Source organism: Emydura macquarii, unplaced genomic scaffold (assembly GCF_026122565.2).
Source record: "Emydura macquarii macquarii isolate MOO-44397 ecotype Brisbane River unplaced genomic scaffold, CSIRO-AGI_Emac_v2 contig_1043, whole genome shotgun sequence".
Taxonomy (NCBI): domain Eukaryota; kingdom Metazoa; phylum Chordata; order Testudines; family Chelidae; genus Emydura; species Emydura macquarii.
The window spans coordinates 4,138,302-4,156,260 of NW_027131180.1; positions in this window are offsets into that span (position 1 = coordinate 4,138,302).

Below are 17,959 nucleotides of genomic sequence, written 5' to 3' on the forward strand. Positions count from 1 at the left end.
CCCGAGCCTTTCCTCTTGCTTCTCGCCATGTCTTTTCTCTAGCTGTAAGTCCCTCTGTCTCTAGCACTGGACCGACTTATTGGCCCTCTCCAAAACGTCAACCATAAGTTCATAACGGAAACGCTTTCTCTTGGAACAGTCCATGAAGGTACGTTGGGCCAGGCTTGTGTGGAGGGCAAGCTGTGGAGTACTGCAGCTAGTAGAGATGTAGGGGCCTGACACAGAGGGATATTACCTCTAGTAGCTCAGTGCAGGAGCACAGAAAAAATCCTTGTGGAGTGTCAAGGACATAAAATGTTACTTTTCCAAACTGAAATACAAAATATTGTGAGAGTGATGCTTCAGACCACAGAAGCTCCCAGGACACAGACTGGTTAATTGCAGTGAAAGAACTGCTGACGCAATAGTAAGTTAAAAATTCGCAGCTGTGTTTTTTCGTTTTCTAAAAATTGCAGAACTGCTTGGGGTTGCTTCCAAAATTGGTCCACTTAGCAGGGCCAGCACTAGGCAATTGGTAGGGCAACTGTCTATTTCAGATGAATACCATGAATCTAGAGCAGATCTAAAATTTTCTGATGAAACAGTTTTTTGTCAGAAAATTCTGACTCCATGAAAAATCTTTGATTTTTACATCTTTGATGGGAACAGATTGACTAATTTTTTTTGTCAACATTTTTACCAAAATATTTTGATAAGGACGAAGTGCTTCATTCAGATATCTTGTTGGTACTATGATAGTCAATGATAAAGTCAAAATGAAGTGCTTCGATAAGGCCAGTTTTTTGGAGGGAAATTTAGTTTCATGGGGAAGTTTGAAATGTTGACTTTTGTTCTGATTTGGGCAGCACCCGGCTTGCTTTCCTGAGAGGGAGTAAGAGTGGTCACCTTCCTGTAGCGCTGATGTCTCTGGGGAGCTCCTTCTGAGGCAATGTGCACTGCCCCATAACCAGGGCTGTTATGCCCTGCTTCAGTGTAGCCCTCACTTAGCAAAAAGTCACTATTAGCTTATATTTTTATCACAAGGGGACCAGTCTCAGCCTTTTCATCACTTTCTTTAGCTGCCCTGTATTAAAAACATTACCCCATGGGAACCAAATGGAGAACACATATGAAAATGTGGACTCTCTAGGGGCACTCTCTCTTTTTTTAAGCCAGCCATAAAACTTAAAAAAATCCCTTATAATTCTATTAAAGTTGATGGGAAAATATATAAATGCCAACCCACTTTTATTAGATTTGTACCAATGCACTTGACTACAGTTTAATCTGAAATATTAAATGTTACTGAAGCTTGTGACTGGAATCAAATTATTTTGATTTATTGAACTAAGAGCCAGGTTGTCAATGACAAGGCATGATTTTCTGTACCAGAAGAGTCTCTGAGGAATTGAACGAGCAGCCACTAGAGACTAATAATGTGCTGGTGCAGGAGAATTTCAGAATAAGAAATTGTTCTTCATCTAGGCTTTCTAACTTTTCAAAAACTTTCTGTACAAATATGTTTTATTCTTTTACAAATGCCTTTATTTTTCTAGTTTTCATTCCCTGTCTTCTATTATTCTTTCCTGCCTGCAAATAGTTTATTTCTCTTTCTATAAAAACAGTGACCATATGCATGTTATAACCTTAAAGTTAAGTATTTTATGGACCAAATATGTTTAAAAATGTGAATGAAACTTATTTTGCTAGTTACATTTAATTAAATAGAGTGAAAACTGGGAGAAATCTGACTCTTCAGAAAGAGCTTTTAAAAATCAAATCATAACAAAACAAAGGTTTGTGAAACAGAGGGAAAACTTACATAGCTAAATCATAAAACTGACACCTAAAAATACATTGTCTGACTGATTTGGGGCCAAGATCTGGGCTTTGTAGAGAGAAGGTCTATGGAAGCTTTAAACTGATTGAAATGTTGAAAATAGCTTTCCGTTTAGATTTAAACCTTTCCCTGCAGTGTTTGAAACCAGACTTTGCAGCATCTTGAGTTACAGTCAAAAAAGTAAAATAGACTGGAAACCAACTACAAACAAAAATTAAACAAATGGCTGTACTACTATTGTCCAACTATAAAAGTAAACAATAGGATACACAATGGAAAGGAAACTGGGTTGTAAATGTTAAAACTGAAAGAATGTTCGTAATCTATGTGCTGAGCTGGGTCAGCCTAGCAGTCTTGCTAGGCCTAGTCCACACTTAAAAATTTAGGTTGACATAATTACAGTGCTCAGGGGTGTGAAAAATCCACTTCCCAAGTGCTGTAACTATGCCAGCTGAACCCCGTCCCTGGAGTAGGCATAGTGGATTAATGGAAGAATGCTTCCATCAACTTACCTCCCATTGGTCAGAGAGGTGGTATTTTTATAGTGATGGAAAAATCCCTTCTATTGCTGTAGGCTGTGTCAATGCTATGGAGTTATGCCAGCTTAGCTATGTCAATATAACTATGCTGCTATAGTCCCTGTGGTGTCAACATGGCACTACTGCCTCAGAGAGCATGTGCAGGGAGAGTGGTTGATGCACTGACCTCAGAGAGACTGCAATTTCTGTTCCCCTCTTTGCCTGACTTCATGAGTCTACTTTCTGTCTACAAGGGCAACCAGTATAAGGCACTTTGTTTCTAAAAGCCTATGATTTTTAACTCAACAGTGTCTTTTAGTCTACTATATTAATTTTGTCTATTTCAGATGAAACAGTGTGAATCTAGAGTTGATCTAAAATTTTCCAGTGGAACAGTTTTCTGTTGGAAAATGCTGATTCCATTAAAAATAAATATTTTATAGGAACCGATTGATTTTGTCAAAATTTTTGCCAAAAAGGTACCAAAATGTTTTGATAAAGATGAAGTGCTTCATTCAGATACTATCATTTTGATAATATAATATAATAGCCAATGATAAAGTCAAAATGAAGTACCTCAATAAGGCCAATTGTGGGGGGAAATTTAGTTTCATGGGAAATTGTGAAATGTGGACTTTTTTATTGATTTAGGCAGCACATGACTTGCTTTTCTGAAGATCAGGTTGCCAGTCAGCCAGCATTATACTGGTTGAAATGAGAAGACCCTTAATATTCAGACACAGCCAGGAGAGAGAAAAGGCTACAGAAGGTAAGCATATGGGACCGTACTGGCTAAGGATACATGACGAGTCAGACTCTGTGCGTCTGCAGTGCTATACAAACTATTGCCAAATGCCAAGTTGTGCCAACTGTGAAATGACTGTTTCTATTTGATAATGGTTTGTTTCAAAGGCAGATTTAGGAAAAAGCAATAACTGAAGTTCAAGTTTTGTAACAAGTCAGGCTGCATGGCAGATTTTTTTTTCTTTTTCTGCAAACAGCGAAGTTTAAAAGAATTTAAGTTCTAAGTCACTGAGATGAGCATGTTCTTGTCACACATTGTATCTATCTTGTTTTAAACTCATTTGAAAAAGCACTGCCTGGTTTTTAGAGGGACAGTGATGACATTTGACACATTCCTTTAAAAAATCTGTTTGCAAAATTAATTCTATTTTTGTTTCTTTTCAAAATAAATGCTTCAGAGCTCTTTTTAAAATAAATCTAGCACTTGTGAATGATGCTGGCCTGACAGTCCTCCATTTATCCACAAAAATGATACAGGAAGGAAAACTTCCACCTGAGCAGTTTGTCTTTATAACTGTCTCTATGATAGTTCGGTCATCAAGTCATCAAGTCCAGCCCCCTATGCTGTGACAGGACCAAATAAAGGAAGACCATGTCTGACAGGTGTTTCTCCAACATGTTTTTAAAAGCCTCCAATGATGGGGATTCCACAACCTCCCTTGGAAGCCTATTCCCAAGCTTAACTACTCTTATAGTTAGAAAGTTTTCCTAATATCTAACCAAAATCTCCCTTGCTGCAGCTTAAGCCCATTATATTTTGTCCTACCTTCAGTGGACATGGAGAACAATTGATCCCCCGCCTTAACATATTTGAAGACTGTTATCAGGTTCTTATTCAATCTTCAACATACCCCGTTTTTTAAATCTTTCCTCATAGGTCAGGTTTCTGAACTTTTTATCATTTTTGTTGTTCTCCTATGGACTTTCTCCAATTTGTCCACATCTTTCTTAAAGTGTGGCACCCAAAATGGACATGGTACTCCAGCTGAGGCCTCATCAGTGCAGAGTAGAGTGGGACAATTCCTCCCGTGTCTCTCATGCGACATTCCAGTTAATATACCCCAGAATGGAATTAGCCTTTTTCGCAACCGTATCACATTATTGTCTCAATATTTAATTTGTGATCCACTATAACCCCTAGATCTTTTTCAGCAGTACTACTGCCTATCCAGTTATTCCCCATTTTGTATTTGAGCATTTGATTTTTTTTCTTCCTAAGTGTAATACTTTGCATTTGTCTAAATTAAAGTTGTCTTGTTGATTTCAGACCAACTTGTCAAGGTCCTTTTGAATTCTAATCCTGTGCTCCACAGAGCTAGCAACCCCTCCAGCCCAGTGTCCTCTGCAAATTTTATAAGCACACACTCCACTCTATTATTCAAGACATTAAATGATGACATTGCCTAGTACCAGACCCAGCACAGACTTCTGTGGGATCTCACTAAATATATCCCTGCAGTTTGACAGTGAACATTTGATAACTACTCTTTGAGTACGGTCTTTCAACCAGTTGTGCACCCCTCTTATGGTACTTTCATGTAGACCACATTTCCCTATTTTGGTTCTGAGAATACTATGTGGGACTGTGTCAAAAGCCTTACTAAAATCAAGATATATCACATCTACAGCTTACTTCTAGCAACCCTGTTAAAGAAGGAAATTAGGTTGGTTTGGCATGATTTGTTCTTGACAGATCCAAGCTGACTGTTACTTATTATCCTGTTAACCTGTAGATGCTTACTAGTTCTTAAAAACTGAATAGTGAATAAATGGATGGCCTGGTGGTGATGGTCTCACAAAATAACGTAGCATGTGGTCGTGGTGCTGGCTATGACATTGTCACACAAGAAGAGTTATTCAGTGTTCAATCTGGTAGCCCACTAGTGTCAACTACATACGAATGGCAGTTGCATCACATTGAGCTTGAGTTACTCAGGAATACACTGCAAATTCACTGGTACTGGAAGGGGGAAAAAAGAGTCTGGGTACTGTGGATTACTATAGTAAGTCTCTTCAGTTTCTGTACTTGGTATTGTTGGATGGTCCAGTGGGTAGGACTATAACTTAGAACATGAGAGATCCAGTTTCAACTCCGCTGCGCCAGAGCTTCCAGTGTGATCTGGAGCATGTCACTTAGCACTCTGTGCCTCAGTTTCCTATCTGAAAGTAGGGGATAATAGCAATTCTGTACCTCACAGAGGTTATATGAGGATCAATACATTAAAAATTGGGAGGCGGAGGGTCCAGTTACTATGGTGATGGAGAGTCATAAAAGTACCTTAGATAGATTCAGCTTGCTGCAACACATTCAAATAAATACAGTTCTTACATTTGTATACTTAATGTTTTCCATTTGTGAGAGTTCCTTTTATTCTTTCTTTTGTAGCTAGCTGTGCAACTGAAAAGTGAATAGCTGCATTTTTCTTGTGAATGATGTAGCTTGCAGTTCACTCCTGTAAATTGTTTATATTTCAATTATTAGTGTGAAATCGTCTGGGCCAAATGTAACTGAAATACAAAATCCATCCTGTTTATTCTTTCCTTCTCTTTTCTAAAGAAATAACCATTTATGTTCATTTTTCACACATAGTAAAGATTAACCTGAGCTGGAAAGTTCAAATCTGGATCTGAATTTTCCCAAACTTTGGAAGTGTTAAACCCTGGAGTATTTGTTTAGATCCATCATTATTATAGTAAGTATTGAAAGTTCAGTGTAAAATACTATACCCATTAATAATGAACCACTGTAAGAATAAATAAAAATGGCACTATATCTGGAAATTTACTGCATTCTAAGTTTGGTATTAAATTTTCTACTGAACTAAATACCAAGACAAGAAGGTCAGTTACTTAAAATTTTACAAGAATGTATACAGTGGAACAGGTAAAGACCAAACTAGAGGGTGACTTTTTAAAATTTAAAACCGTGTCGATAAGAGCTGAGTGAACTATTACTCATGATACAATTTTGATTTTAAATATGATAGGCAGAGCTGGTACAGCCAAAAGTAGTGAAGGTTGCCTGATGCTTCCCATTAGGAAAACCTGTTTTCAGCTTCTTATAACTTTGTTAAATTTTAACTGTTCAGGCTGAAATTTTGCAGGCCAGATGTCTGCCTCACGCTGATTTATTTTTGAAATTTCAGCAAAAACAGCTCAGAGTCGGGGAAAATACATTGTTTTGTCCACATCAGAAAAATTCATTAAACTGTTTGTTGAGACACTCTGGTGCCCCCATGCTTTGGAGTAGAGACTTGAAAATCAGTAGGGAGATGGTGCCCTTGTGTTAGAGATATGCCTTTTGCTGTTTCTCTGGGGGAAAAATCCACCAAATTTGATCAAATTAAAAGCCTCAGACAAATCTCATGCTCAGTAGAGACTTTGGGGAGTTAAATTCTCTGAATATTCCATTTTACTCACTAGGACTATTACTACAATTGCTGCTTCTGTTCACTGTGAGTTACTGCGGTGCTGGGCACAGGACATGAGAGATGCAAGTCTCTCTCTTGTGCTCCACATGCTTCTCCTGCTGCCGGCAAAGCAGCACAGAGGAGGAAACAGCCTGAATTGAATACAGCGGACCTTGCTGGCCGGGGATGGGGGGAGCGAGAATAGGCAGAGGAAGTAGATTGGGAGGAGCTGGTTGGTGGGGGGGACTTGGAGCTGGGGCTGAAGAGTGGCATTGGGTGGGCAGAGAGACAGGACTGGGACATGGACAGGCTGGAAGGAGCAGGGGCAGAAAAGGTCAGACTTTGGGGGAAAGAGAGGCAGAACAGTCTAGAGCACACTCTTCTCCATAACATGGAATGGGATGCTGGTTTCCTGAGTCTCACCATTCCTCTGTTGTCAGCAAATATCTGTGAAACCTACTGACAAAGAGTGTGTCTCCTGCCGTTCTAGTGCTGATACATAGAGAGAACGACAAACAATTTCTGCTGTCAGCTACTTCATTAGTTCAAGGGGCAGAGATGGATGTGGTGGAGGGCAGTGATTCCCAAACTTTTTACAAAGGGGACCTACCCAACCGCATTGTGTCCTTTTTTCCCTCAACATACCCGGGGTCCAAATTAGTGTGTGTTTGTGTTTGTGTTGTGGGGAGGAGACAAAATCACAGGTCAGTGTTCTTCTCCTCCTCAACTACCACCACCTTGAAGAGCACTAAGCACCTGCAGCAGAATCTTCTGCCCTGGCACCATAACCCTAATCCTAGCCTGGGGTGAGGGGAGGCCCCAAGGGGGAAGGGTTGGAGAATGAGCCCACCCTGCATTCACATCCTGTGCCCACTTCTGTCGTGATGTAGGGGTGGCCGGGCCAAATTTGAGAGAGTGTCATTGTGACCCATGCACCAAGTCGCAATGCCAGGAGCAGGGAACCAGACCTAGGCCTGTGGGGTAAGTGTGGAGCAGGCTTGCTCTCCAACCAGCCTCCTGCTATACCCTGCAGGACCAGCGCCCCATCTAGAACTTTCCCGTGACCCACTGGTGGGTCAGGACCCTCTGTTTGGGAAACATTGATCTAGAGCTTCCAGCTCTACTGATGCCCCTTGTGGATGTCAACATGATGGAATTTGTTTTTTCAGTTTGATTTAATTAAAAACGTACACACAAAAAACACGTTAAGACTGTTAAGGTTCCAAAGTCACGTTAGGAAATGGGTAACTATTAATTAGCCTTCTTAAGCGTATGTATTACGATAATATGTGATCATGTAATTAAAGGTCATTTTTTCCACGGGACCTCTGCCTCATTCAATACACAGATCTATTTGGTCTTGCCCTGGGGGTGAATCAGGGCTGTGTCGTGAAGGAAGCTATTGTCTGTAGGACCCTGCTTCATTTATTTTCAGAATTTGGAAGGTGAAGTGAATGAACCAGGACTGCAGGGAGAGAAAATATGCTCTTGTGATTAAGGCAGCTGAATACTGTCCTGGTAAACTTGATTCTACCCCTTTCTCTGCCACAGAGTTCTTATATGGTGCTGGGCAAATCACTTAAACCAGACTTTTCACAAGTGACCTCTGTGTGTATATTCTTCATTTTCTGGATGCCAAACTTGAGACCCTGGGGTCTGATTTGTGGAAGTGCTTAGCATTCACAGCTGCACAACTGAAGGCAATGGGAGTTTTGCTTTGAACATAAAGTACTGCCTAATGCTAAGTACTCTGAAAAGGTCCTATGTATCTCAGATTGGGCACCTAAATTTAGTGGGCCATTTTGGCTACTAATCTCTCCATAGCTCAGTTCCCTATCTGGAAAATGGGAATAAAAATGCTACCTCACTTCACAGGGTTGTTATGAAATATAAACTCATGAATGTTTGTGAAGCACTCAGTTACTCAACAGAAGTGGCTTCATTCAACACAGAAATAGCAGATCAGACATTCCTCAATATATGACTAATACTCTGGAATGCAGAAGATAGAATCACAATCTGAAACTGGCTGACCCAGAAAATAGGTAGTGACATATGTGATCTTTCACCTTTGGTCACCAGTTTCAATACAGCCAAGGCCAGCAGTGACTAAAAGTTATTACTATCTGACAGCTGCTCAATGGCCTATGTAAAATGAGTTGATAATTGCTCTCAGTTCTCCTTCTAGCAGACAGGTGTCCACATCATAATTAGCTCTAATTGGCAAGGTTGTTGGCAGTATCAGCAGAAAGGTTAAGGAATGAATAAGCATGGAAGGTGAGCTACTGTCTCAGCCTAGAAGTTGTGTGCCTCCAATATAAAGTTGAAGCATATTTGTGGGGAGGTTTCTTGCACTGCTGCATTTTGTGTTGTAGCTGTTCTGTGGAGAGACTGTGTTAGCCTCCAGGACTCTCAATCTAGACTGCTTCTTTCACAAGCAATCAAATTCATTTAAACCTTCTTAAAAATAGCACCTCTAGTCTCTTCAAAATGGAAGTGAGGGCAACTATGGATGGGGCAGCTGCTTTAGAGAAAATAGGAACTTTCTGAAATCTTGGCATCAAGTAATTCTGATCCTTTGTTTAGCTTGGATTGGATTAAGTTAGAGAAATAAATTTTGATTTGTGAAGGGCAGCTGGTATGGAGAAAAAGCTTTAAAAATGCAAAGTGTACCAATGAGAAAGAGGGACTCATCCATGTTTCAAGAGGCAACTAATATGGTTCCTGATCCTTCTCCCTCATCACCCAAACAACTACTTTCAGTTTAATAGAATTATAGAATCATAGAATATTAAGGCTGGAAGGGTCCCCAGGAGGTCCAACCCCCTGCTCAAAGCAACCTCAACCTCAACCCCCTGCTCAAAGCAGGACCAACCCCTATTAAATCATCCCAGCAAGGGCTTTGTCTAGCCGCACCTTAAAATTTCTTAGATGCTTCTCTAATTTCTGGTTGTTATAACAATCCTGCTGTCTATGTACTACTGTCTTGGACATGAGTCCTATCGTTGTCATCTGCACCCATGATAGAGGCAGACAGGCCAATATGAGATTTGTTGTGTCTGTACAGCACCTAACATCATGGGCCATGACCAGGGCTGTTAGGTGCTACTGCAATACAAATTGGATTGAAATAGCTAGCACTGAAGCAACTATGATAGTTATTAATTGTAGAGTCTCAGAATAAGCCAGGTAATGGGAGCTGAGTTGGATGGTAGTGAGAATTTTAGAGGGAAGGAAGAGATAAGTGTCATGTGCTAGGTAGGAGAGATGATGTGAATGGTGGGGGAAGTCATTAGGTGTGGGTTTTGGCCATGTGCACTACTGTTTGGGATTAGTGTGGGTGGATTTATTGATTCTGATATATCATTGCATTCTCAGTGATTTAACAGCATGGAGCCCAATGCATACTGGATAATGGACATGCTTATAATATGATCAATACGGGCTCATCGCACAGCTGGCAATATTGAACATCTTTTCTATTTTGGCATGCAGCATTTATTCCCTCTGTTGCTTATTCTAGCTTATGTTTTCTGATGACAGTGATAATGGGTTTTAAAAGTCATTCATAGGATACATAATCACCATGGCTGGAGAGAGGACCAAACCAAAACCTGGCTCCAGAACTTTGGCTCTTTTTCCAAACTTCATGACTTAGACTCATCTCTAATCAACAGTGAGAAAAACAACAACTGGTGACTGAAGACAGTAATAATAACAAGGGAAGGTGGGGAAAATGTTTTATAGACCATGCTGGAGCTTGATCTCTGTAATATAACCAAGTTAATTTCCTTAGGGAAACTGAATTATTCTTATATTTTTGTTGCTTTCCTTGAAGTTAAAACAACAACTAAAAAGAAAAATGCCAGTGATTCACTGATGTTAGCTTTTCTTGAGAATAATTACCTTGTTCCCCCTGCTAAAGTGCCAATAGGTATTATCCTGTTAGGATAATTGTAGCATTTTATCATGTTGGCAGATTCTTTGTAATCATTTTTGTTCCCATTAAGCAACACTAGATGTGCAATGAAACCTTGGCTCAGGACACCTGTTGGCAGTTTCACAGCTGCTGCTGAATTGGAATGCAGTGGTACTCATCATTCCAGACAGGGTGTCACCCAGATCAGATCTGGCATTTTAAGTGCTGCTTGTAAATTCCATGACCAAGCTGGGGGACTGGACTCTGACAGCATTGTTCCATCCTGATATGAAGGTGTTGCCTTCACCTGTTGCAGTCACAAGCATCAGGTGATTTATGGAACTGTGGCAAGATGAAAGTCGGTGTCAAAGGATCCGTTTCAAATGCCTCCAATTTCCTCTCTGTGAGCAGGAGACAGGAATTAGGGCTAATGCTTTTTAGATTTAAGGAGTTTTTTTTTTTTGCTTCTATTTATAGCTGGTTTTAATGCCTGATATCAATATTTTAAGATCACTAGCGACATACTCATTAAGTAGCACATTTATCTCTGTCAATGGTATGAACAGGTTTGTATTTTTTTTTAAAAAGGAAAGAAACCCTTCGCTAACTCCCCATTGTATGGGGTTTGCATGCTGTTCCTACTGCTGCTCTTTTATAGATTGCTTTCTGTCTCACAGGGGTAAAACTTCAAATTGAATCACCACAGGTTCACACATATCACATCATTTATGAATTTATACTGTGCATAAGACTATTTTTTTACTAACAGCCCAGAGTGACACTTTTCAGTAGAATACCGATTAAAATGACATGAATTTATTTCATTTGAAACACTGTAGTAGCTCTCTGAACTTAGAGGCAATGCAACAGCATAAAGGAGATAAATGCTAAATATATTTATATCCTAAATTGTGTTGTTAAAACTACATTGCAATAATTATCACCTACAGAAGATGAAATTGTAACAAGATTCAAACATAGTTTACCTCTTAAAATACACAACATTTGCCCTGGGCCTCCCACTGATTATGAACACAATAAGCTAACAGGTTACATTTCCCGGCATAGTTAAATCATATGAATGCCTCTTAATTGGACATATGTTTTCTGTCCTAGAGTGTTAACGTCTGCTCCCAAAAGAAAGAAAGAAAAAAAAGAGAATTCCCATGCAATAAACTCTGTTAAGATCAAAATAAAGCATCTGCAGCTCTGAGAGTGTCAAGACCTCTGGTTTCCTATGCCCCAGGCTTGTGTAATTGTTGCCACCACCAAGCTTTGCACTTGGAAATTTTATATCATGTTACCCCTCATTTGGCTCTCTTATTCCAAGGACCCTGTTTCCAGGAGCAGGGTGCTCATTGATAGATATGGTAGACGTTATTTGAAAGCCACTGTAGGAAAACCCAGTTCTCACAGTTCCACTCCAAACTTAGGTAACCAACTTTTACTTTATTAGTTACAAGCAAACCATAAATGAACTCAGTTACTGTGCATTTAGAGGAGCCCTCTTTACTCACTTAAGCACAGGAAAGTCTTATTATGGATCTCAGTTCTGACTTCCTTCTCAGAAGCTGCTGGGATGTTCATCCCCTGCTCTTGGCCTCTGTGCTACCTTAATCATAGTCTGAACTCTTACAGTCATTGATGGATTAGTGTCTGGTATCTTGAGATCCAGGCTCTAGAAAAACACACTACCAGCCTGCAAGTCTCAGTTCTCCTGTTCACTAGTTCTCGCCCCACTACTGCATTGGAACAAACATTCCATGGTGACTCTTTGAAAATAAATGGACCTTTACAGAGCCCTCAGATGCTAAATCAGTGTCTATTGTCCAACCACAAGTTTCACTCCCCACAGCCCCATGCATAAAATAACATTAACTTACCACATTACCTAACATTCTCCCTAGGGTGAAAAAAACTGTAAAAGAATGTAGTTGCTTAAATTAAAATAAAATTAACCATGCAAAAATCAAACTAAAGATAAGGAGTAACAACATTAAAACCCTAAATGTTGGAACATATCTATATGTACAGTAAAGGTCAATCAAACAGTCTTAACGCCTTCACCACACACCTGGCATGCAACACCTGGTATATAAGCTAGATATGTGTCAATTTCAAGTCTCCTAATATAATCACTCCTTGATATTCAAAAATCCTATACAACTTGTTGGATAGGCGCCAAATGCTTTCACTGTTGCTAAGTAATTTAAGAAAGGCCGTTGCCTCTAGCTGAGGACAGCTAAAATCCTGCATAATTTTGAAGTTTGCCTTTGTACTTTGTCAAAATCGGAGCATGTGGCTATAACTTAGTGCACCACAGTTTAAATCCAGCCCTACCTTGTGCTGAGATGTGCTTACATGAGTGGTTTACATGGATACTGAGGTCCATTTAACTTAGGAGACTCTAGTATCACACTGGACAGTAGCCCTACATTTTCATACTTCATACTCTATTGAGAGTCTTTTTAGTCTGAGAATTTTCTTAGTGTTTTTAGAAATGCATAATGGCCCTCAGAGTATCACAGGTGCTCTTAAAATGTGTAGGTTAGCGTTGTGTGATAAATCTGAGTCAGTTAAGAGCACAATGAAATCATGGATTGAAACAGAAAAACTTTATTGTGAGACCTTGTTGCCTGCGGATGCAGACATCCTCGGATGCAAATGCCCCGGTGGCTCTGACGTGGCCATTAGGAAGCTCACAGCCTGGGAGAGCGAGCATTCAAATGCATATAAACCATGGCAGATTGGACACGGGCCTTAGGACTCCAATAGCTGCAGCTGTAGACATCTCAGTTTATGCATATTTACATAAGTCCAACCCGGACTTTAGGAAGCTCATAGCCTGTGACTGAAGACACATTAAGAGTACGTCTACACGGCAGCTGGGAGCAGCTAATCATGTGCTAGCTTTACTCGTGAGAGCATGCTAAAAATAGCAGTGAAGCTGTGGCTTGCATGGGCAGTGGCTTGGGCTAGCCACCCGAGTATGTGCCCAAGGGAGGTGGTTTTGTACTCGGGTGGCTAGCTCGAGTTGCTGCTCAGGCTACCCCTAGCTACAATGCTTATGTCTACACACTTAAAATGCTACTCTGTGCCACTGCAGCTGTGCTGATGTAGTGCTTCTGTATAAACACTACCTACACCGATGGGAGAGATTCTCCGGTATCTCTAGGTAATCCACTTCCCTGAGGGGCAATAGCTAGGTCGCTGGATGAATTCATCTGTTGACCTAGCACTGTTTACACAGGGACTTAGGTTGGCATAACTGCATTGCTCACATTTACACCCTGTAGTTATGCCAACTAGCATGTGTCTGTGTGTGTGTCTCTACCCATCGGGAATGCTTTATCCCAGCCGCAGTGGGGACATAAGTCCATGACCCCACTACCACTTATGCTGGCAAAATTTATGTCACTCAGGGGCGTGAAAAAACATACCCCTGAGGGACATATGTTTCACTGGCATCAGTGGCAGAGTGCACAGCGCTGTGTTGGCGGGAGAGCTTCTCCTGCTGACGTAGTCACTGCTGCTCGTTGAGGTGGTTTTATGATGTCGATGGGAGAGCTCTCCACAAGCAGATCTTACTGCAGTGCAGCTGCATCGGTACAGCTGTGCCACTGTAAACTCGCTAGTGTAGACATGGCCTGAGGAACACATGCACAGTTGCTTTGATGTGAGCCTTATTGCAATCCTAACAGCTACTGTTGTTTACACTGTGGTAGTGCCTAAAGGCCTAATCCGAGATAGACCCCCATTCTGTTAGGGACCATACAGAATGTAGAAAGGCCTTCCTCCAAAGAGCAGGCATCCTAATGCTTTCCTGGAACCATTCAGGCTTCATGAATTTGGCCTATTTTTTCTCTTTAGTTTATTCCCCTCAAGACGCTGGTCTTTTGATTGCTCTTGGCTGCTGCTATTAATGTGCACTTATATTTGGGAAGTGGATGATTCCTTAAAAAAAAAAAAAAAAAAAATGAAAACTGTAAGAAAAATACACTCTCTTTCTTTAGGGCTCAGTACTGCAACCTGCTCTTGATTGCCATTGACGTTAGTCAGAATTGCGGGTGTTCAAGGTAAGGTCCTTAAGTTTTCCAAACAACACGCTGTTAGTGAGAAACATGTTTTTAGTGAGTGCTTGTTTTCCTACAGTATTTATTCTATTTAGGGATGAACAATGCTGTAGATATGCAAGAACCCCCTAATGTACCATTGACCTCTGTGGCTAGCACCATTGGTTTCACAACCAAACTCAATATTAGCTTCACTACAGATCTGACTAACCAAGGGCTTGACTTCATTGGCTTGCAGCCAACTTTGCCAGTGTACCTTTTACAGAAGGTTTAATTTTATTGTTTTGAAAACTGAATTATGTGTTTAATTTTCTGGCTAGATGGTTATAGTACAAGTTGACATATCACTTTAGCTTACAGCACTTAAATCATCTTGCGTTATGTGTCTTAGGACAATGATTCCCAAAGTGCGGTCACTGGGCCCCCGGTAGTCTGCTGTGGGTGTGATGCTGGCAGACCACATGCCAGCTCATGTCAAGGACCCTACACCTCAATTGAACGTTAACCAATAAATAGCTGAAAACCCGTTTGGCTCACCTATGAATTAGTATTGGTAAAATAGATGTTGTTTATAAGAATGTGTTTAGTGTTTAGACTTTATGAAATGCTCCTAGGATGCTGCACGTATTAATCTCACTTATAGCATCTGGACCCCATGATACTGAGCTTTTGCATTGTAAATCGCTGTAACTGTGTAACTCATCAAACAGGAAAGAAGCATTAATTAATGTAAAATGCTGGCTTTCTAAGAAGATGCTAAGTCCTGCCCACCAAGAAGGTCCACAGAAACCAAATAAGCCATTGTGAAAAATCAAAGAACAAAGACTTTGTTTATTGCATTCCTCACCTTCTTCTCCCCCCATGAAGAGGAGACCTGTGAGTGAACTCATGCCATTAACTAGAACTCTGGGAGGAAGGGATTTAAAATCCCTGAGAAAAAGAACCTGAATCTTGGACTCAGAGAGGCAAGGATTACTAACCATAAGCAAAAGATCCCCAGTGCTTTGCCTGGGTTAGCCCTCAAGGATGTACATATAGTGCTTATTATAGAAGCTTCTACCACCTTTTGGAATCCAAGAATATGACTGATCTATGTGTGTATGTTTACCTGCTTTAAGCTTATAAATAACTCTTGTTGCATTTTCTTTATCAATAAATCTTTAGTTGGTTTATTATAGGATTGGCTACCAGCATTATCTTTGGTATAAGATTTGAGGTGCAACTGACCTGGGGTAAGTGATCGGTCCTTTGGGATTGGGAGTAACCTTAATATTGTTGAGATTTATGGTGATTTTGGGAACCATCTATCACAAAGGCAAGTTTACCTGGATGGGAAGATAGATCGGATCACCCAAGGGGACTGTCTGTGACTCCTTGCCAGAGGATGTTTTGAAGGCCAAGACTATAACGGGAACAAAAAAAGAACTAGATAAGTTCATGGAGGATAGGTCCATCAATGGTTATTAGTCAGGATAGGCAGGGACTGCTGTTTGCCAGAGGCTGGGAATTGCTGACGGGATGGATCACTTGTTGATTACCTGTTCTATTCATTCTCTCTGAAGCACCTGGCATTGGTCACTGTTGGAAGACAGAATACTGGGCTAGATGGACCAGTCTGATCCACTATTGCTGTTCTTATGTTCATGTTCAGGCTGTTGTAATGCCTGAGGAGTTCACACTTGATGCTTGGTTGGTATATAAATCACAATTTCACAGACTGCATGGAAATCATGAAATTAGCCTAATACTTTGATTTTTGCAACAGTGGGCAGGCAGAAGCCAGGGCAGGGCTCCTTCACAAACCTGCTCATGCTCCAAGCAGTGGATCTAAGTCTCAGCTCCAGCAGTGTCTTCCCTGGACCTTCTGGGGGCCATTGTGGGGCAGGCTGGGACTCCTAATTGCTGGACGTTGTCAGTGCTTCCCCCATCTCCCTGTCAGCTGGCTGGCTGGACAGGAAGCAGCAGCATTCTGGGACAGAGCTGGGCTGGATAGCTGGAGCCATGTGGTGAGAGACACCACCCCAAGTCCCCAGCATGGGACTGGTCTGCCACCCACCCACCACTCCAGGGATACCACCTGTGTGTAAAATTTTAAAATTAAAACTTTTTAAAAATAAAACCCGCATCTTCTGCATGGGGAGAGTTATGCGCCTAAGAATGGGATTCACAGAAGCTGGTAAGCTGAGCAGTGAACCGTGGTTCAGCTTGCCAGTGCGAGATGCTGAGGAGAAGGGCATGGCCCAAGACCCGTTGGGCTGGAAGGAGACACCCATCTCCACTTGGGATTCACAGTCATGAACTCTCCCCTGAAGTTAGGCACCGAAGCCAGATCAGCCCTTTCTCGCAAGAAAAGATTGTGCCTTTATACCCCATATCTCAGTGGTTAGAGCATTTACCTGGAATGTGGGTAGAAGATGGAGGGATGCAACACCACCTTGTCCTCTTCTCCCAAGCTCTCCTGTTGATGCTCTTCCACTGAGTATAAATTAAATATTCACTGGGCCAGAGACTGAATGAGAGTGACTCTATGGCCCAGTGGTTAGGGCCCTCACCAGGACTGGGGGAGACTCAAGTTCAACTTCCTCATCCAATGAATATTTAATTATTTATACGGAGTGGAACAGCTTCGACCGGAGACACAGAGAGCCCTGCCCACAATATACCATAGTCCAGTGTTAGGGCATCCTCTCAATTGGTGAATGATGTGGGGTCAAATCCCTGCTCAAAAAATGAGCCTGGGTCTCCCACTTCCTGGGTGACTGCTCTTACCATTGGGCTACAGGTTATAAGGGGGCACACTTCCACATCTTTCTTCAGTTGCTTGTGCAGGGCTTGTTCTGTTAGATGGCCTAAGAGAATGTTTACTGGATCAGGCCCTACAGGTGAGATAGGCTGGGGAACACCTAGCTTGAGGATCCTGTCAGGATTTAGGTGTGAAATAGGTGCCAGATATCAGGACTTAGGTGTCTATGTGCATACCTATTGGCAGATATTTAGGTGCCTACGGGACCTAACTGGTGGAAACTTAAGCACCTAGGAAATGTAGGCACTTACAGGGTTAGGCAGCAGCTTAGCAGGGGTTTTGAGGATCTCAATTTTGGACATAGGCACCTAAATCCTTCTGTGGATTTAGTCCTGCATATCCAAGATGGTCACAGCCTTCAGTCAAATCCCTTCAAGAAACACATTTCTGTGGGTTTGTGCACCAAGCACACTTTCTGCTTAAAAATAATAAATAAAAATCATATTTATTAGTAGATAATTGTTAGCTAAGTCTGCAAAAGACCTTGAATTACTGAACATAGTTTACCTGTGACTATATATCCCAAATGAGGCATACACATTTTCAAAAGGTATTTTTATATAACTTTTGACCTCTCTCTTACCTGATCACATATATGCTTGTACATGTTTGA